This window comes from Myotis brandtii, unplaced genomic scaffold (assembly GCF_000412655.1).
Source record: "Myotis brandtii unplaced genomic scaffold, ASM41265v1 scaffold125, whole genome shotgun sequence".
NCBI lineage: Eukaryota > Metazoa > Chordata > Mammalia > Chiroptera > Vespertilionidae > Myotis > Myotis brandtii.
In genome coordinates, this window is record NW_005354385.1 from 2,924,632 (window position 1) to 2,946,906 (window position 22,275).

General features: G+C 41.2%; 1 protein-coding gene and 1 long non-coding RNA gene across 4 annotated transcripts in view; one reads left to right on the forward strand and one right to left on the reverse strand.

Moving 5' to 3' along the window:
• ORC4 (origin recognition complex, subunit 4) overlaps window positions 1-19,682 on the reverse strand; it is a 67,866-nt gene extending 48,184 nt beyond the window's left edge. The window contains exon 1 of the mRNA XM_005859282.2: window positions 19,527-19,682. The gene's annotated coding sequence lies outside the window, so the exon portion shown is untranslated. The remainder of the gene's footprint in view (window positions 1-19,526) is intronic.
• A 209-nt stretch (window positions 19,683-19,891) lies between these two features.
• LOC106724913 overlaps window positions 19,892-22,275 on the forward strand; it is a 185,135-nt gene continuing 182,751 nt past the window's right edge. For 2 of the 3 annotated variants that reach the window (XR_001360742.1, XR_001360743.1), the window contains exon 1: window positions 19,975-20,583. This is a non-coding gene — a long non-coding RNA (uncharacterized LOC106724913). The other variant, XR_001360744.1, reaches the window with a different exon arrangement.

Consider the following 22,275-nt stretch of genomic DNA (forward strand, 5'->3'; position numbering starts at 1 on the left):
CAAACTTCTCCATAGTATTTGTCAGTTAAAAAAAGCAGGAACAACTTGCCATACTCATACATACATAGACATGCATATTAGTACACATATACCCACACAAATATATATTTATACATATCTTATTGTTTTTCCTATTACTACTTTAAAGCAAAATAAATAAATAAATGGAATTAGTGGGTTTAACTGAGAAAAAGAACCAAGTACTTCAGCTAAATAATAAAAATATACTTTTAGATTAGGCAGAATAAAATTTTTTCAAGTTTTATTAAAATCTTATTAAGTACCATGAAATGACCTGCCTTTCGAATGAAGCTTTGCATCTTTGGCTAGTTTTATTAGTTTGTTTTTGGTTAATGCAAACTAACTTCAGTGAACACCTTAGCCAAGCCCTATAGAAGTATACTTATATTCCAAGTAAATGGGGTCAGTGAAGTGACAATTTAAGGAGAATGGAAAATTAGATGGAAGCCTCAGTCCTATTAGTTTCAAAGTTGTTCAAGTAGGTCAAAGATACAATAGTTTTTCCTACCCTGCATATCAATGGACTCCAAGATAGTTGGTACAAAATAACCCTCTCAGGTAAAGAGAATATTTCAAAACTTTTACTTATAAATCCAGGTGATTTGCTAAACTTAAAGGTATTGTTTCAGTGTTTTAAATAAAAGTAAAATAATGCAGGTGTCTCAATAAATTGCAGATCTTTCCTGTAATGAACAGTAGTTGCCTGTCAAAAGCATTCTGCTTAGCAAATAAACATAAAATTAAAAAAAAAAAATCCCGCCCTGACCAGTTTGGCTCAATGGATAGATCGTCGGCCTGCGGACTCAAGGGTCCCGGGTTCGATTCCGGTCAAGGGCATGTACCTTGGTTGCAGGCACATACCCAGTGGGCAGTGTGCAGGAGGCAGCAGATCAATGTTTCTCTCTCATCAATGTTTCTAACTCTCTATCCCTCTCCCTTCCTCTATGTAAAAAAAATCAATAAAATGTATTTTTAAAAAATCCCTTATGTAGAACTTTAAGACAAATGTAAGAAAGAAACCTATGTTAGAAATATACTCACCAGTCCAAAAATTTTTTAAAAATGGACATGGAGACACTAAGTACAGCAAAAGCAAGGCATTTAATGTCGGTCTTGCAAGATCAGATATCTGGTGGGAAGGCACACCCAAAGCAGTTACAAGAGCATTTTATTCCATAGTGCACAGGTCCCTCCCCTGGTTCCTCATTGGCTGAGTACTATGGGTGTACAATCTTCCCAGATGTCACCTAAGTTTCATTATTTCCTTATAGGGTATTCTTTCTTTTCCCGTCCCAGTTTAAGTTCCTTTGTCAGTTGGTCCCTCCCCAATATCCTGTTTGCCCTGAGGACATTCCAGGTGCATGAACTTTGTCAAGTCCACAAGCCACTATGCAAGCAATCTACCAGTAATTTTCCATTAAGGGTTAAATGCCTTGCCTTGAAAACCGACCACCACTGACTTTATTTCTAACAACTTATAAAAATTCTCACATATTTACATGTAACACTTATAAAGAGGACTATTTAATCTATTGACAGACATTTCTATAAAGAGTATGAATGGGTTTTATGTCCATTATTTAAAAACTAGTGGCCCGGTGCATGAAATTCATGCACGGGGGAGGGGGTGTTCCTCAGCCCAGCCTGCAGCCTCTCCAATCTGGGACCCCTCGAAGGATGTCCTACTGCCGGTTTACAGGGATCGGGCCTAAACCGGCAGTCGGACATCCCTCCCGCAATCCGGGACTGCTGGCTCCTAACTGCTCACCTGCCTGCCTGCCTGATTGCCCCTAACCACTCTGCCTGCCAACCTGATCACCCCCAACTGCCCCCCATGCCATGTGCTTGCCCTCAACTGCCTCCCCTGCCAGCCTTCTCACCCCCAACTGTCCCCCCTGCTGGTCTGCTCACCATCACCTTCCCTTCCCACTGGCCTGCTTGCCCCCAGCTGCCCCCCTTCTGGCCTGCTCACTCAAATTTCCCCCCACCCTCCACTGTCCTGATCACCTCCAACTGACCCCCACTGATGGCCTGATTGCCCCCAACTGGCCCCCCTGCTGGTCTGCTTACCCCCAACTGCCCCGCCCCCAACCAACCTGATCACCCACAGCTGCCCTCCCCTTTTGGCCTCTAACCACCTCTACCTCGGCCCCGCCACCATGGCTTTATCCAGAAGAACGTCCAGAAGGTCTCCTGGAAGGTCTCCAAGTCTAATTAGCATATTACCCTTTTATTAGTATAGATAGAGGCTTGGTGCACAGGTGGGGGCCGGCTGGTTTGCCCTGAAGGGTGTCCCGGATCAGGGTGGGGGTTCCCTTGGGGTGTGGGGAACCCTGGGCAAAGGGCCTGTGGTTGTTTGAAGGCCAGCCATGCCCCCATGGGGTGAGGGTCCCCACTGGGGGTGTGTAGCCAGCCTGGGTGAGAGGCTGATGGCTGTTTGCAGGCTGGCCATGGCCCCCAGCAACCCAAGCTCCCAGCCCCCCCCTTTTTTTTTTCCCAGCGCCTCCTTGAGCGGAGGGAAGCAGGTATCTGGGATTTATTTATCTTCTATAATTGAAACTTTGTAGCCTTGAGCGGTGAGGTCTGGCCAGGGTGGGCGGGAAGCTTGGCTTCCTCCATCGCTGGGGGCAACCCAAGCCGCCTGCTCTCTCCAATTCCGTGGCCGCCACCATCTTGGTTGGTTTAATTTGCATACTTGCTCCTGATTGGCTGGTGGGGGTGACTTGTGGGTGTAGCAGAGTGACACCAATTTGCATGTTTCTCTTTTATTAGTGTAGATATAAAAATATACAACTTTCCAAACAGTTTGCCAAAAACAATTTACATGAGAGAAGATTAAATTTACTAACAGACAACTTAAAAACTCTTTTAAAATCAGTGAATAGAAATTAAAATTAAAAACATACAAATAAACATTATTTTCTTCAATAGCTTGAGTGGAAGTGAGGGGGACAAAAACCTGAAATCCTAGCAGAGGGCAGTATTACTTTGTGACAAGAATTTTTGGTCAATTAAAATAAAAGTGTTTAACACTACTCTCTGATGATGACTACAGAAATATTGAAAATAATATCACTATAAGCCTCCATTACATAAAAACAAATTCTACTACTATTTACCTAGTGTCTAATTCTGAATAGTAGACATTTTGTTCAAAGAGTAAGAATGGACAGAAGGCTAGAACTCTGCCTCTCTTCAGTTAGAAAATACTCTTGATGAGATAAGCAAATAATGTAAAACAAAAGGTATTTTAGGAGAAATCTGTGGATGCTTTCCATGTTTTCCATGGATGTTGCCATCGGGCTGGCAGGGGAGGGCAGTTGTGTGTGATCAGTTATTGGTTTTTGAGATAACATTGAGGTAAGAATATATTTAACTTGTTTTTCAGCCAGCTAGAATTAAGGAGCATTTGCATGTAGCAAGGTAAATATTAGAGTTAAAAGCCCTGAACTCATAACGTACTGTATTGTACTTTCTTGCAAGAGCAATCACTCCAGGGCATATGTTCATTTGAGAATAATTGAATAAAATCCTTACCATTATTTAAATAATTTTTTTCTTTTGACATGCTTACACAGTTATGTAAATATGATATGCTACAACTCCTGTGAATTAATTAGCAAATGTTAATTAAACTATTTTTGGAAGGAAAACATTTAAAATAGCATTGCCTTAGAGAGAAACCATTTGAGAATTTATAGAAATTATCAATGTGAATGCAAAATCTCAGAATTTCCCCCCAAAACTTTAATAGTATATTGCTTCAGCTTGTGCAGGAAACATAAAGAGGCCAGATTCCCGCAATCTGAATAGTAGGGCCAAATAAATTATGTTCTCCAATTGTGCTTACTAATGTATACACCACCACCACCACCACCGCACCCCCCCCTTGCCCTCCGGCCCCCATCCTCATGCTTAGGTAACTGCCAAGGCAGACATTTGAGTTTAAACATTTATACTGTAGTAAGATCTTAAAATAGTTGGATGTGTTTTAGGGGAATGCTAAGTTTTTATTTATTAATGCTTTAAAAAGATATCTTAGAATTTTTTCTTATATAACATCATACAATACAGAGGAAAACTATCCTTTTCAGACTTCAAACCAGGAAAATACTAAAAAAAAACTTAAGGCATTCTTTGTATTTCAAGATAACTGTTCATCATGATGACTTTAAGGTAACAAAATATCCAAAGTGTCTTCATAAAAGTTACAGACTCACTTTTTATCAAGATCACCAAACATAACTCCCTCATTTTCACATATGTTTATAAAGTCTACAGTAGTGTGAAGTATATACATCACTCACTCACTTATGCAGAGCAACTTCCAGTTCTACAAGCTCCACTCACGGTAAGCACCTCAGATAGGTATATAATTTTTTATCTTTTCTATCATTTTTCTGTACCTTTTCTATATTTAAGATATGTTTAGATATACAAATATTTACTACTATTGGTTTACAACTGCCTACAATACTTGGTACAGTTACATGCCGTGTAGAGTTGTAGCCTAGGAACAACAGGCTATAACATATAGCCTAGCTGTGTAGCAGGCTATACCACCTAGGTTTGTGTAAGTGCACTCTATGATGTTAGCACAATGATGATATCACTTAAAGATGCATTTCTCAGAATGTATCCCCCTCATTAAGTGTGCATGACTATATTTGTTGAAATAGAAAATATACATTGCTTTCTATCCCAGGTTCCTGATACAGAGCTCCTGAAATGCTTATAATTTCTGGGGTGATAGGAGTGTCTTTTGTTCCATTTGAGATGACAATTAGTGGGCTTGTGGATAGGTCTGGATGAGGACTGGTCATAAGAAAACAAGTCATGATTAGAAACTTGGAATTTTCAGCCCTGTTCCCATTCTCTTGAGAAAGTGAAATTGGCTAATCATGCCTGTGTGAAATCTCCATAAAAATCCCAAAGGGTTTGAAGAACTTCTGGGTTGGTGAACAAGTGGAGATATCGGCGAGTGGCATGCTCTGAAAGGGTATGGAAGCTCCATGCCCCTTCACCATACCCTGCTATGCATCTCTTCCATCTGGCTGTTCCTGAGTTATATCTATACTAATAAAAGCCTAGATGGCCCTCACACGCAACGTTGCCACAAGATGGTCACGCGCACAGCAGAGGCGGGGCCCGGTGGCTGCTCTGTGTGGTGAGGCCTGGGGGTCCCGCGGTTCCACGCGGCGCAGAGGAGGCCAGTCCTGGCATCTCCACCGCCTTGCGCAGAGGAGACGGGTCCCAGCGGAGAAGGCGGGTTGCGGCTAGGGAGGGCAGTTGTGGGCGATCGGGCCGGCAGGGGAGGGCAGTTGTGCGTGATCGGGCGGCAGGAGAGGGCAGTTGTGTGTGATCAGGCCGGCAGGGGAGGGCAGTTGAGGGTGATCGGGCCGGCAGGGGAGGGCAGTTGGGAGTGATCGGCCAGAAGCGGCAGGGGACAGTTGGGAGTGATCGGCCAGAAGGGAGCAGTTAGGCATCAATCAGGCTGGCAGGGGAGCAGTTAGGGGGCGATCAGGCTGGCTGGAAAAAGCAGTTAGGGCAGTGGTTGGCAAACTGCGGCTTGCGAACCACAGGCGGCTCTTTGGCCCCTTGAGTGTGGCTCTTCCACAAAATACCACATGTGGGCGCACACATATAGCGCGATCGAAACTTCGTGGCCCATGTGCAGAAGTTGATATTTTGTGGAAGAGCCACACTCAAGGGGCCAAAGAGCCGCATGTGCCTCACGAGCTGCAGTTTGCCGACCACTGGGTTAGGGGCAATTAGGCAGGTGAGTGGTTAGGAGCCAGTGGTCCGGGATTGTGAGAGGGATGTCCCAGATTGGAGAGGGTGCAGGCTGGGCTGAGGGACACCCCCCCACCGTGCACAAATTTCGTGCACCGGGCCACTAGTCCTTTTATAATAAACTAGAGGCCCAATGCACAAAATCTGTGCAAGGGCTTTGGCCCCCGCCGCCTCTGTCTCTGCCTTGGCTCCTGCCCGCCGCTGCGGCAGCCAGAAAGACAGATGTCTGGAAGGACATCTGGTCTAATTAGCATATTATGCTTTTATTATTATAGACTGTAATCTAGTAAATAAAATGCTTCTTTGAATTTTTTTGAGCCAGTCTAGCAAATTAATCGAACGCAATGAGTGGGTAATTTAAATGTGTTGTTCAGAAACACAAATGACAAATCTGACTTGCGACTGGTGTCTGAAGGGGTTAGGAGAGGGGGACAGTCTTGTGGAACTGAGCCCATTATTTGTTGAATCTATGCTATCTCCAGGTAAACAATTTCAGAATTAAGTTGGATTTAGGACACTCAACCAGTGTCCTAGAATTGCTTGGTAGGTGAGGAATACCTACACAAAATTGTAACTCCATGCAGAAGTATTTAGTATTAAACAAACTTACCAACTTATTAAACAAAAAAATAAATATGCAGTATTTGCAACATGTAACCTATAAAGCTAGAAAAGGAATAAAAGTAACAAAAGAGTGCATAACAAAGAATAAAGACCAAGGCACAAAACTGATGAAGTAATTTTTTTAAATGTTTTTATTGATTTCAGAGAGGAAGGGACTCAACTGGGCATGTGCCCTGACCTGGAATCAAAACGTAACCTCCTCATTCAATCAATGAGCCACACCAGCTGGGCTGATGAAGTAATTTTTAATAAATAATAAATAGTATGAAAAGTAGAGGCATAAAACCTGAACAAATCAGTCATCATGAAAGAACTAGAAAGGGTGTTCAAAACTATGCACAACAATGGCAATAGCCCCAGGTGGTTCGGGAATTTAATTTTTAACCAAACATTCAAAACAGGGTTCAGAAGAATTTAAACAGTTCCAGTATCAAGATAAATATGCAGGCCATTTTACTTTATTTTATGCACTTGATAAAACCTTCATTAATAAAACTGGACAAAGGGTAAAAAGAAAGTTTATAGATGAAGCTCTACTACATTAATGTAGCAAACTGAAAAGTTCCACTTTTTAACATTCCTCTGCCTTATTAACTATCGCTGATAAGTAGCAAAATTATTAAGTCATATTCTAGTGTTAATACAAAATAACTTAGGAAAAATAAAATAAATCTCTTTAAAAATGCAGATCTTGTGCTTGTTTCATTTTAGTTCAAAGAATAGTCACAGTTGGTAAGGCTGTGGTTAACACACAATAATGGCACAACCACTTATTACTAGAAGCCTCAATTTTGTATAGACTTCAAGCCTGCAATTCCACTTCCAGAAATTTACTCCATAATCCCAGATGTACACAAAAAGCAAGCTAAGAAGTACCCATGAACATGGGCACAGCCCAGGGGCACAGGCTCTCGCACACACAAAACAAAACTGAAACCTAATCACAGGAATACAGACTGCTTCCCCTAGGCAAGCGCCATGCCATCATATCAATAGAGCTCCTCTTTATAACTAAAAAAACAAATCTCAGACCTTATTTTTAAATATCTGTAAGGAAATTCCAAACAGCTTATGATAGTCTAACTTTGAGCTGAGTGAACATAAAAATCTTACACTAAAGTCCTATTAACTTTAGTTTCTTATACCAGAATATATCTTGTCTGGCTTTCAATCAAAAAATTATAAGGCACACTAAAAGTAAAAATAAACATACAGTGAAGAGATTGAAAAGACACAGTAAGACTTAGGAATGGCAACAATTTTAAAATTAAGACTGGGAATTCAATATGCTAAGAGCTCTAATGAAAAAAGCAAACAACCTGCAATTAAAGATGGGCAATGTAAGCAGATGGAAACTCTTGAAAACAAATCAAAAGGAAATACAAAAAATTGAAAACAATAAAATAGAAATAAAGAATGCATTTGATATGCTTAACAATGTATAAATGATCAAGTAAAGACTATTACAAGGAACTGGCAATATTCTATTATATGATACCTGTACTACTTGTTAAGTGGTACAGTGCTATTTGAAAATAGACTTGGATTTCTTATAAATGTACACTGCAAACCCTATAGTAACCACTAAATGAAGTTTTTTTGTTTTTGTTTTTAAAGAGGTGGAACTATGGACTGAGGGAGGAAAAAAAATGGATATAACATGATTGACTAAAATCAGAGAAGGCAGAAAATGAAAGACCAGGGCGGGGGAAAAAAGAACAAAGGCAACCCAGAGAAAACAGCAATAAATGTGGCAGATATTAATCCAACTATGTCAGTATGACTTTTAAACGTTAATGGGCTAAAAACACCAATTAATAAGTAGAGACTGTCACAGTAGATAAATAAGACCCAAGTATATACTGTCTACAAGACACTTTAAATATAACAACACAGATTAAAGTACAGGGATTGGGGGGGGGGGGCAGTTAAACACTAATCAAAAGAAAGTTGAAATAGCAATATATAATTTTAGATAGAGCAAATATCAGAGTGAGAAGTATTAAGATTAAAGAAGGCAATACATAATGATAAAGGAGTGAATTCTATTAAGTCAACAATTCTTAATGTGTGAGTGCCTAACAACTGCCTAACAACAAAAGATCAAAGTACATGAAACAAAAATTGATACGAATGCAAGAAGAAATTGAGGAATCCACTTTATACTTGGAAGACATCAATATCCCTCGAACAGTAATTGACAGAAAATCACTAAGGACATACTTGAATTGGACAGGACTACCAGTCAAAAGGACCTAATTGAACAGAAGAAGAACAGAATGCATATTCTCCTCAAACTGACATAGCACCATTCACCTAGATAGACCATAGTCTGGGGCAAAAAAAAAAACAACAACAAAAAAAACCTCAAACACTTTATATTTGAAAAAAAAAAAGAAAGAAAGAAATTATATAAAGTATGCTCTAACACCATGATAGAATTAAGGTAGAAATAAACAGAAAAATAGCTAGTAAATCCCCAATACAGAGCTTAAACAACACACTTCTATAAAACACATGGATCAAATAAGAGAAATTAAGAAAAAGAATTGTAAATAAAATAAAAATTAAAATAGAAGTTACCAAATGTATGACATGTAGCAAAAGCAGTCCTTAGAGCAGTGGTTCTCAACCTTCTGGCCCTTTAAATACAGTTCCTCATGTTGTGACCCAAACATAAAATTATTTTCATTGCTACTTCATAACTGTAATGTTGCTACTGTTATGAATCGTAATGTAAATATCTGATATGCAGGATGGTCTTAGACGACCCCTGTGAAAGGGTCATTCGACCGCCAAAGGGGTCGCGACCCACAGGTTGAGAACCGCTGCCTTAGAGGAAAATTTATAGTGCTGAATGCATATATGAGAACAGCAAAGAAGACCTAAAATCAATAATCTAAGTTTCCACCTTAGTTAATCAGAAAAAGAAAAGCAAAATAAACCCAAAGTAAGAATAACAAAAAATTAGAGAACAGGCCAATGAAATTGAAAGCAAGAACTCAATCACAAAAAGAAATCATGAAAAACTCATTCAGCCTAAAATGAAAACTGATAAAGCTAAATACATAAATGAATAAAACTGATAAACCTCTAGGTTAAAACAAAACAATAAAAAAGAGCAGGCACAAATGATTAATATCAGACATGATTAATATCAGAAATTAAAGGAGGACCATCACTACTGATTCCACAGACATTAAAAGAAAAGCTATTACCCTTTCAACTTTAACTTTGCCAAGACTGTCATCAACTTTTTGGTCAAAACTTCATACTGATCTCTATTCCCATATCCATCATGGAAGTAGCAAACTACTAAAATTAAGTTGTTTTTATTGGAGGTGGGAAAGAGATTGGGAGACTTTTGTGAGATTAACGGGAACAAGAATTTAGGAAAAACTAGCAACCCCAACACATGCTTGTTTGAATATAGGCATGTAGGGCATGATTTGGGAGTGAAAAGGGGGAGTAAAACGAAAAGAAAAGAATTAGGGAACAATTGTCGATTTCAGATTTCATCTACCTTCTTCTAGTTTACAATCTCAGCTTGTATTATTTTCCCATTTAAGCACTTAGTAAAATGTGCAAAGCTATTCAGTCCCATCAGCAAATCCTGTCCAAAAAGAAGAAACATATAACAGCATGGTCACTTAACAACCAGTGTTTTAATTTGGATAGAATTCATTGACAAAGCCATTTCCAAAAGACCTGCAGCACTAAAATAGTTAAAATTAAACCAAGGCCTCTATTCCACTCCATCAAAAGACAAGAGGTTCTATTGAGGGCAATACAGAAGAACTCTACACTAGGGGATATCAGGCTCAGTAGAAGGTAAGGGCATTACAGGTGAAAAAACTGAATATTGATATTCCTGAGCTCTCTGCTTTCATTTGCTTTTCCAAGCATTGGCAATCAGGCTTATAGCTTGTAGCAGGATTTGTTGTGGGAGGCTGTCCAGTGAATTGACAAATGGTCAATAGCACCTGCAGCTTCCATCTACTGGTTTTTAGTAACAACCACATCCTAGAACCAGTGACTTAGAGGCATGAGAGTGAAAAATCCTTTGCATTGAACTCTTGTTAGGCCAATAGAAAAGGTTTCCAAATACCTAAGAAATGCACATTAGGGTTTTTCCCTCTAATATGTGCCCCAGCCAAATTTTTCCTCAGTGAGAACCATCAATAGCTAGCAAGTCCCAGCCAAGTTCATAAAGACCCGAGATAACTTTCTACTGCCCCTTACAAAATTTGAACACACAATCAAGGATCATAAGAGAGCTAAGGAAAACGTCTAAAATGAAAGAAACCAAAACATACAAAAAGAATACTTTAGATAAAGCAAAGAAAAATAAATTTCAAAAAAAAACTTTAATTAAGTCCATAAAAAGAAAAGAAAAACACAAAACAAAACAAAGAAAAACCAACCACTAGGATTCTGTGAAAAAAATACAGCGATCAAGAAAGCTATTGTAAACAAAAGAGTATGAGAACTGAAATGAAAATCTTTAAACATTTAAAAAATCAAGTAAATTTCCCAGAAAGTGTAAAGCATAGAATTGGAAAAACATAAAAAATGTGAGAAATAAAACAGGTCTAGGAGGTCAATGTCTAATTGCAGTTCCAGAACAAAATAGACAGAAGCAAGGAAATTACACAAAAAGTATCAGAAAGTTTCTCAGAGCTGAAGGATATAAGTTACCAAATGGAAAGGTCCCATGGAACACACAAAAAAGTGCATTTATTTTACGACTATGACATTTTAGAATACTGGGTACAACGAAGAGAAAATTCTATAAGCTTTAAACAAAAAGGCTGCAGAAGCTTTCATGGGGAAGAGAAAGGTGAAATGCAAAGTGTTGAAAATTAGAATAGTTTCAGATTTTATATAAGACACACTAAGAATTCCTTCACAATTCTGAAGAAAAATATTCCCAACTTAGAATTCTATACCCAGACTACAGTCATATAAAGTAGCAGATATTTATAGGAACATAATGCCTCAAAACATTAGCCTTTCAGATAGCTACTGGAGACCATGACCAAACAAAGAGAAGGAGCATACAAGACAAAGAATTACATGGGATACAAACAACAGATGATCCATCATAGAATAGAGGCTGCACGAAGGACAACCTTATTAATAAGCAACTGGTGTAATCTGGAAGCAGAATGTTCCAGGAGAAATTTCTCAATTATGGTAAACCTGATAAAAATAATCAATACTTCTGAACCTATGGAGAGGATATGCTGACAACTATCAGTTAGTTTGGAAATGATTTAATAAATATTGAAAAACTGAAGTATCTGTAGAACGATGGGGGAGTGGTTGGGGTGTTTGTGGGGAAAAAATCCAATTTATAGAATCCATAGTGGGAAGTCAACAAATAATGAAATGAAAAAAAAAAAATCAAGAGGTAGCAATATAAGATGTTATTTAGAAATATGGAAGTAAATAGCAAAAGAATGTGTCAAAAAAATAAAAACTGTTCCCCCCTAGAGATGGGAAATAGCCACCTTGTCCAATATTACACCCTTCAAGGGGCTTGAGCAAGGTGAGGGTATAAAGGCCCAAGCATTTTGGTCCACCATGGTGCCAACTCTGATGGGAAATATTATGGAGAAGAGAACTTGCAATAAATGAGTTGCCCTGCCTGTTGTGGCTCAGTTGGTTGGAGTGCTATCCCGTATATGGAAAGATCATGGGTTCGATTCCCCGGTCAGGGCATATACTTAAGTTGTGGGTTCAGTCCCTGGTCCAGGTACACATGGGAATCAACTGCCGATGTTTCTCGCTCACAATGATGTTTCTCTCTCTCTAACCTCCTTTCTTTTAAAATAAACATATTTTTGGGTAAGGATTAAAATATGTATATATTTTAATTATATATATACATATATATGCACACATATATACATATATATACACACATATATATATTAAAATAGGTATGAGTTGTTTTTAATAATAAACGATGTAGAAGTAGTCAATACTTGAAGCTTATGTTCTTTTACATTTGAAACTGTTAACTTAAAAAAAAAAAAAACACCTGAAAATATTTTCATTAACTTGGCTACTTATACTGTAGAAGGTAATTCAATTTAAAAATTTTTAAACTCATGTATGACTTAAGTTGAAACACAAAATTTTGGCCAGAACCAGAAAGATCTTGATATGAATTTCTAAATTTAAAAACAAAAGAGAGGATAAGAGTTTTCTTTATGGTAAAGGCAGATCGAATCAATCCTCCTGCCAAAGTCAAGAAAAATCTTCATAATAAAAATCAAAGAAATAAGGCAGCATGAAATATATGCCAAAACCTAGTAGAAGGTAAATCAGAGAAATAAACCACACACCCAATCACTTTTTCCTGAGGCCTTTTGCCAATCCAGAAAAAAAGGCTGAGAAATAAAAAGTAAGACTGAGCTACTGGTGACTTTGATGAGCATGGTAAAAAACAACAGCAACAACAGCAAAACCAAAACCAAAAAACAAAACAAAACAACGAAGCAAAGGATCTACCAAACCTGGGGATTCAAATAAACCATCACACAATTTAAGTGGAGATCTCAAGGGCAGTGTCATCAGTATAGGAAGAACTGGATGTAAAACACAACTCATATGACTCAAAGTCCTGCTTATTTCATGTGTGTAACAGAAGAAATCCCAAATTTTGAAAATGAATTGATTTGGAACTGGTAGCATCCCTAAGCATCTTTCCTAGAAAAACATGCCTTCTTGACAAAGATATTATTATGCTAGTACTTACTCACTATTCCTGTAATTTTTCAAACAAAACCAGCACATAGACACACAAGAAAAATCATAAACCAGCAAACACAAAATTCAGAAACTGTAATTATCAGTCACAGACAAAAGAAACTAACTATGAATGCTATGCCACTAAAGCCACAACTTTTAATTTGTAATTTAAAATTTGTAACTTTTACCAAGTAGCCAGAAACAGTAAAAATGAATATAGGGCGCTAGCCGATTTGGCTCAGTGGATAGAGTGTCGGCCTGCAGAACAAAGGGTTCCGGGTTTGATTCCATTCAAGACTATGTACCTAGGTTGCAGACTACTCCCTGGCCTGGGCCTTGGTCAGGGCTTGTGCAGGAGGCAACCAATCAATGTGTGTCTCTCAGATCGATGTTTTTCTCTGTCTTTCCCCTCTCTTCCACTCTCTCTAAAAAAAAAAAAACACACACACAAAAAAAAAACCAATGGAAAAATATCCTTGGGTGAGGATTAAAAGAAAAAAAAAAAACAATAAGGACCTATGAACCATAAGGTTGCAGTTTGATTCCTGGTCAGGTTACATGCAGGGGTTGTGGGCTCCATCCACAGTAGGGGGTGTGCAGGAGGCAGCCGATAAATGATTCTTTCTCATCATTGATGTTTCTCTCTCTCCCTCTCTGAAATCAATAAAATTATATTTTAAAAAAATGAATATAGGTGTATTTCTTTAAATTCTGATCCACAGAATTAAGAATCCCAGTGAACCCAAAACAGGAAAACCTCACGAAGAAATAGCAGAAAATCTAAGATAAAAGAAACATTTTTAAAAAGCAGATTTCTTTCAAAGCAGCAAGAGTTAGATTGACAGCTGACTTCCAAAGTCAGTAATGGAAGTCAAACAGCAGTGGAATATTATCTTTGTGGTGGTGAAAAACAACCATAATCCTACAATTTAATACACCCCAAAACATTCTTCAAGATTGAAGGTGAAACAAAGACAGTGCAAGATAAACAAAAAATTAAGAGCATTGGCCATGAACACATCTGTATCTAAATAATATGCTAAAAAAACAAAAACAAAAAAGAAAAGGATCTCTGAGGAAAATTCAGAGACATTAGAAGAAATAAAGAACACTGAAAGTATATAAATATGTAGGGATATGTAAGTCAACAATGATGATAGAGAACTGTGCTGTCCAAACGGAAACATAGTACCTATATCAGTGGTTCTCAACCTTCCTAATTCCGCTACCCTTTAATACAGTTCTTCATGTTGTGGTGACCCCAACCATAAAATTATTTTCGTTGCTACTTCATAACTGTAATTTTGCTACTGTTATGAATTGTAAATATCTGATATGCAGGATGTATTTTCATTGTTACAAATTGAACATAATTAAAGCATAGTGATTCATCACAAAAACAATGTGTAACTATATAAGTGTTTTTCGATGGTCTTAGGCGACCCCTGTTAAAGGGTCGTTCGACCCCCAAAGGGGTCGCAAGTCACACGTTGAGAACCGCTGACCTATATGTTCTCTAAAATTTTCTAGTATCCTAATAGAGGGAATATGCTAATTGACTGCCCCGCCCTCAAAGATGGCAATGCCCAGTCCCTTCAGCCCTGCCGGGGCGGCAGGTGCACAGCAAGGCGGGGCCCGCCCCCGGGCGGGCCTAGCCCCTCCGCATGCCTGCCTCTGGAGACCCCCAGTCCCCTCAGCCCCCCAGGGCCAGGCCAAGGCGCAGGTAAGCCTCGGATGGCGGCTGCCCAGCCGCCCAGGGCTGGCCCGAGGTGCAGGCAAGCCTTGGATGGTGGCTACTCAGCCGCCCAGGGCCACCCAAGGCTCAGGTAACCAGGGCCGGCTGAGGTTTGCGCTGCCAGCAGTGGTAGCAGCAGAGGTATGATGGGGCATAGCCTTCCCCTAATCTCCGGGTCGCCTCCCATCCCTGAGGGCTCCCGGACTGTGAGAGGGGGCAGGATGGGCTGAGGGACCCCCCTCCAGTGTATGAATTTTCATGTACCGGGCCTCTAGTTTAAAAAATAAAAAAAGGTGAAATTAATTTATTAAAATTTCAACATGTAATATATTAAGAAGCTGAATTTACACTGTTTTTATACTTAGTATTAGAAATCTGGGGTTTATTTGACATTCACAGAACATAACAATTCAGTTGGTAAATTGCTTTTAACCTAATAAATAATCTGTGCAAAATACTTAAAGACTATTCACATAACCAATTTATATTTTTGAAAAAAAAAATGTTTAGCCTCAGTAATAACCAGGGAACTGCAAATTAAAGCAATAATGTAAAGCTACATCCATCAGTTTGGCAAAAATCAAAAAATACCAACTGCTGGCAGGACGGTCGAGAAAAAGTATCTATTGTATACTGCTGGTGGGAGCATAAATTAATATATCATTTTCCATTAATATATGGAAAAATTGGGCATACACACAATTGTACGCTATATGCATAAAAATACATTTAAAAACATCCATAATAGCACTGCCCATAATTGTTAAAAACTAGACACAATCCAAATGTCCATTAATATTAGATTAGTTAATTGTGGCTTATTCATAAAAAGACCACACTAGTTCTGACCCATGTTGCAAAGTGGTTAGAGCAGGGTTTCAGGTTCCATCCAGCCTGGTCAGGGCACGAGCTGGGGGAGACAACCTATGTCTGTCTGTCTGTCTGTCTCTCTTCCTCTCTTCTTCCCCTCTCTCCCTTCCTTCCACCCTTCTCCTAGCTCAGGGGTGGGCAAACTTTTTGACTCGAGGGCCACAATGGGTTCTTAAACTGGACCGGAGGGCCGGAACAAAAGCATGGATGGAGTGTTTGTGTGAACTAATATAAATTCAAAGTAAACATCATTACATAAAAGGGTATGGTCTTTTTTTTTTTTTTTTTAGTTTTATTCATTTCAAACGGGCCAGATCCGGCCCGAGGGCCATAGTTTGCCCACGGCTGCCCTAGCTCCAAAAAAAAAACAACAAAAAATTAAAATTTAAAAAAAAAAATAATAATAATCAATGTAAAAAATATCCTCTGGTGAGGATTAAAAAAAAAAATACTACCGTATACTTTTACTGTAGACTATAGACATTACTATAGAGCAATGAAAATATACATACTAAAGCTAAATGTACTAACATGGTTATATATTAATAACATGAGAGAAAATAACATAATCTATATATATAAAACCCTAATATGCAAATAGACTGAAAGGCAGAACAATCGGACTGGTCGCTATGACGTGCGCTGACCACCAGGGGACATTCGCGGAACATGGTGGGCGTTGCCAGCAGGCGGCAGAGTATGGAACATGGCAGGCATCAGCTGCGGTGAGATGGTGGAGCCGGTGAATGGGGGTGCCAGACCAAGACGGGGTGCCAATCGTGTCATCAGGGCAAGCCTCTGGTGGTTACTGAAAATTCTTTGCTCCTGCACACTGCAGTCCCACAGGGTGCTCACACCCACTGCTGGTGCCGGAGCCGCCACTCGCACCCATGGCAGGCGCTGGCCCTGATTGCCCCTCAGGGCTTCTCCACCATCCACTGCTCCTGAGAGGCAATTGGAGCTGGTAGCTGCCCCTTGCACCCGCTGTCGGCGCTGGCCCCGCTCGCATCCACTGCTGGCGCCTGGCGCCGGTACTGATTGCTAGGCGCTGTCAGCAGGTGAGAGCAGAAGCTGTTGGCCCCAGATCGTCCCTGAGGGCTTCTCCACCTCCCCCTGCTCCTGAGGGGTGATCGGGGCAGCAGCTGCCACTCACACTGCTGACAGTACCAGCCCCGCTTGCACCTGCTGCTGGCACCAGCCCCAATAGCTCCATGTGCTGTTAGTGGGTGCAAGCAGAACCGGCGCCATCAGCACGTGGGAGCATTAGCAGCGGGAGTAGGGCTGTAGGCAGACAGGGGACCGGGAGCCACGGCAGAAGGGGCTGGGCGGGGGTGCAGACGATGGGCTGAGACCCGCCCCTGTGCCCACCGCAGCCTCAAGGCCCACAGTTCCTTTCAAGGTGCACAAATTCGTGCATTGGGCCCCTTGTACATAATATGTAACTCATTTACATATAGGTAAATACAGGCAAAAATGATCTATATTAATTTAGGAATGCTGGCATAGCTAGTTAAAAAAATAGTTGAAATAAAAGTAAGACATAATTCCCATAAAATCCAAATAGTGTGAACTCTGAGAGTGGTGAGGAGGGAGGAATGATCAGGAATAGATGAGGGGTAGGAACCTGTCTCCAGGGCCAACAATGTTCTAGTTCTTGACTTTGGTAATGATTACAGAGTGTTCACTGCATTCATTAGACTGCATATCTATAATTTGTTCATTTTTGTTTATTTTACTACACAAAAAGACTTTAAAATTGTTACCTAAGGCACTTTAATTGCTTTGCAAGGTATTTTTCTGTTAAAAAGTGATAAACGTCTGGTTTTACTATATAAAAAATTTTAAGGTACAAGACTCTAGTTTTTATTTCATTTGACAAGATTACAGCAAACACAGAAAGTAGCAAGCACTAGGATATGATGCATAAATAGGGTCCACTGCTAAAACAAAATGAAGAGAAAAAGTAGTACCTTTAATTGATAGTTTACCCCAAAGGACCCATTAGAGATTAGGTAACACCAACACAAATAAATACAGTGGGGCCTTGACTTACGAGTGTCCCGACTAACTAGTTTTTCGAGATACAAGCCGTCTCTAGGCCGATTTTTTCCTTTGAGTTGCGAGCTAAAATTCGGGTTACGAGCCAGCTTCAGATACCCCACTGCTAGTTGGCGCAGCGAACATCACAGTGAACGCCACAACATCAGCCCAGCATCACGTGTCTCACTAGTTCACAACTGATTTGACATACGAGTAATTTGAGTTACGAGCTCCGTCACGGAAAGAATTAAACTCGTAAGTAAAGGCCCCACTGTATGAGAAACTTTAGATTCTTGGTCTTAATAGAAACCATAGATGGGTGATAATCTTTCAAAGTACCTTTACAAAACGCGCCAACTGAAAGACTGAAATGATTTAAGTTGTATAAAGAGAGTATGAAAAAGAAACAGTACTGTTTTATTTTAAAAAGCTTTACTAAGGCCCTGACCGGTTTGGCTCAGTGGATAGAGCATCAGCCTGCGGACTCAAGGGTCCCAGGTTCGAGTCCGGTCAAGGGCATGTACCTTGGTTGCGGGCACATCCCCAGTAGGGAGTGTGCAGGAGGCAGCTGATTGATGGTTCTCGCTCATCAATGTTTCTAACTCTCTATCCCTCTCCTTCCTCTCTGTAAAAAATCAATAAAATATATTTAAAAAAAAAAAAAAAAAAGCTTTACTAAGCCCTAACCGGTTTGGCTTGGTGGATAGGGCATCGGCCTATGGACTGAAAGGTTGCAGGTTCGATTCTGGTCAAGGGCATGTACCTTGGTTGTGGGCACATCCCCAGTAGGAGGTGTTGCAGAGGCAGCTGATGGATGTTTCTCTCTCACGGATGTTTCTAACTCTCTATCCCTCTCTCTTCCTCTCTGTAAAAAAATCAATAAAATATATATTTTTTAAAAAGCTTTACTAATGTAAATTCATGAATCCTTCCTTAAATATTTTGGAATTAATTCTGATCTTATGAGGGAAACATTATTTTCAGCAAAAATAGATAGCATTTAATTGAGAAACCAAAGGCTCTAAATCCGAGGCTAGTAACAAAACCACCACAAAACCCTTAAGATACCCATTTAAAAATTTCTCATCTACACCGCAGAAGGTGAAAACTGAGCTATGTCCCTTCTCTATCAACAGCAACACCCAATATCAAGGACTACACCATCCACCACCCCTTCCTGAGAACAGGCACAGGCGTTGTTGCAGGAGCAACGCAAGACGCGGAGAGAAATTCCACCACGGCTTCCCAGCCTGCTCGTCCTCAAAGCCCCTCCAGGATTCAAGGGCGGGTGGGAAGTCAGGGAAGCATCGCTTCCGGCCCTAGAAGTTGTGGTCATTCACACAGGGAGCTTCAGTCCCCGCACAGGTTCCCTGCTCCAAGCTGAAGCTGCGGGCACCAGTCATCTGCAGAGGCTCCGAGTCCGCTGCCCTCCTTACACCACCGAGTGCCGTCGCCACCCCGCCGCCGACCCGGCCTCACTAGGACTCCCCGCCCCACCCGGGATCCGTCGGCAGGGAGGCCAGGGGACCAGGAGCCGCCTGCTTTCTGGCCAGGCAGGCCTACACAAGCCCACCCCCCGCCCGCATTCCCAGTTTCCAGAGCCTTTCGGCCCCCCCCTCCCCCCGGCTTTAGATTGCCTTTCACCGTTGGCGCCCCTACCAGGGGCCAGCCTCCCCCAAGTTACCTCTCACAGAAAAGTCTGCCCTTACTAGGGCAGAGCGGAGATGTAGCCACAGCGGGAACCGTTCCACAGGCTTGCCTGGCACCTGGATCGGACCAGCTTCACCAGGTGCTGCTAAGGAGACACCTCTACTCCCGGCATGCCGCGCGCACGCGCCTCTCCCACCCCGCCCACTTCCCGCCCCAACACGTGACCTCTTTTGGCCTCCGCCACGCCCACTTCCGTTCCTCCACTTTCCCTTAGGAGGGAGGAGGGGGCGGAGGGTGTTACTGAGTAGCGACTTCCTCCTACTCCTCGCCCCCGCCCCTCTACCCCCTGCTACAATGTCTTCCGGGTCGCTAGAGCCCCATAGCCTTCTGGGAAACCGTCTCATTTCCTCCCCTCCCCCTCCTCCTGCCTTCAACCAACCAGCCTCCCATCAGTGAGGGACATGCGCAGTGAGTGCCTCCCGTCTCTTCTACCCGATCCCCCCCCCTCCCCCCCAAAGCAGAGAGACCCCAGCAGCAGCAGCAGCTGATGATGAAGAGAGAGGCAGTGGCAGAGGGGGGGCACCTTTTATTTCTATTTTTAAAGGGACAGGACACTAATTTTACCCCACTTCAACCTTGAATTGAGGGGGGGTGGGGGGAAGGCGGCTGAGTTCCTTCCCCCACCCTCCAGCCCTGAGACCTGAGAGGGGGATTGAGCCAGAGAGAGAAGGAGAAGGAGTTTCTTCTTCTTCGAAAACCCCCATCTACGACTCCTACCCCTTCACCCCTCCAGTAGCCTCCCTCCCGAGCCCCCTCCACCCTCCTCTTTGGCCGCGAGAGAGGAGAGAAAGAGACCAAAAGCCTCTTAGCAACACAGACCCTGCTCTGCTGCTGTTGCTGCTGCTGCTGCTGCTGCTACTGCTGCTGCTTGGCCCTGGCTGGAGACATCTCACTACACCCAGGAGCAGCCACTTCCCCAGCTCTCCTCCTCCGCCGCCGCCTCCTCCTCCTCCTCCACTCCCCCCTTTATTACCCTTTGTGTCATCCTCCACAGCTCCCGGGAAGGCACTCAAAAGTGGGGGGCAGGAAAGGTAAGTGTGTCTGTGGGGGCTTTATTGCCTTCCTCTGGCTCCGACTTTAACTCCGGGGCAACAGTAGCACCAAACCGTGTACGCAGTAAGGAGGGGTCGGAGTGGGGAGGGGTGTGCGAGGAGGGTGCCCATCCTGTCAGAGGAGGAAGGGCACTTTTGTGAATATTTGCTGTTGTCAAAAGTGGTTTCTCTCCTCCAGCTCACATCTGATTGTGTCTTGCTCCAGTGGGGGAGAATACAAAAACAACCCCCTCCTTCTCCCGGGGAGGCGCCAGGGAAAGGGGCAGAAAGAGGCACACTTTCTGGGTGTCACTTTGCAGGATTCGTGTGGAGGGCTGTGCTCCTGCGTCCCCGGGAGAAGCCCCGCTGCATTTGTTTCCGAGTGGGAAAATGTCGGGGTCTGGATTGTGTTGGAACTGCTGGTCCATGAGTGGACTTGAGTGTTTTCCCCTGCGTGGTTCTGTAGGTGATTTGGGTCTGGACTTCAGTGTTGGAGCAGACTTGTTTGGTTTTTGCTTTCTGGGTTACATTTTTTTCCTTTTTTCGTTTTGTCCGACATGCAGAGAAAATTTCAGATTTTTAGTTGATAGAGGCCTTTGGTTAGGTTTTGACTTGTATTATTGCTTTTTTTGGGGGGGGGGTTAAATGTTTGTTTCATGTATCAGCATATAAAGTTCAAAGCTTAAAATGCTTAAAGTTTAAATACCACTGGTCTGGTCTTTCCCCACATAAGATGAGAATGTAAGCTATTTCATAATTAATCTGGGTATTTTTTTCAGTCGTTGTAACTTGTATGAACAAGTAATCCCCATTGAAAACTTTATGTTGTTCTGGCTTCATGGAAGGCCAAACCTCTCCATCAATAGTTTGCTGGATTGGTACCACTTTCAGTTTTAACTGAATTATTTATTTACTGTTGTAAATTGAGACGAGTTTTTTCCCTCTTGGGGTACTGGAGCAAAATGCTCACTATATCTGAAGGGAGGCAGATTTCTAAAATATGTATTCATGACGCAAAAGAAATCATGAAGTTGTAGTTAGTATATTCATTGTAGTTAGATATAAATCGAAAGATGAAACTAGATTTAGGCTTACAGAGTAACAATCTTGATAGAAATCACTATTCTTACGTTTTTACATGGTATGTTCTTATGAATGGCTTTCAAAATCAGTGCTGCATTTTATTTCACAAATGCTAGAAAGTATGTTTATGATGTAGGCCTTTTATTAGGTCTTACATTGGAGAATGGTATTTTGTTTCATACATACATTTCTTTATGCTTTCCTTGAAGATGGATGCAACACATATTCTCTCTCTCTCTCTCTCTCTCTCTCTCTCTTTTTCTGTCTCTCTCTCACACCCTTTTTTGTTACTGTATTGGTATCTCTGATCCCATAATTTATGTCAGCAAAAAATATTTTTCTGTAAAGCAGCAATTTTGTGATCAGACTGGCAATATGAAAATAGCAATTTGATCAATTAGAAAGGATTGAAGAAAAAAATCTAGAAGGATGTTTGACATAAATATTTTAAAGACATGATAATACTTTTAATTTTTTATTATCTTGATGTTAAAGCCAAAACATAATGCTCTTATGTTTTAGTGACAGAAAAGCATTGCATATGTAGAAATTGGTTCTGTAAATTTTATCAACTGTGTGAAAAGCAGGCATTTACACACAGCAAAAAAA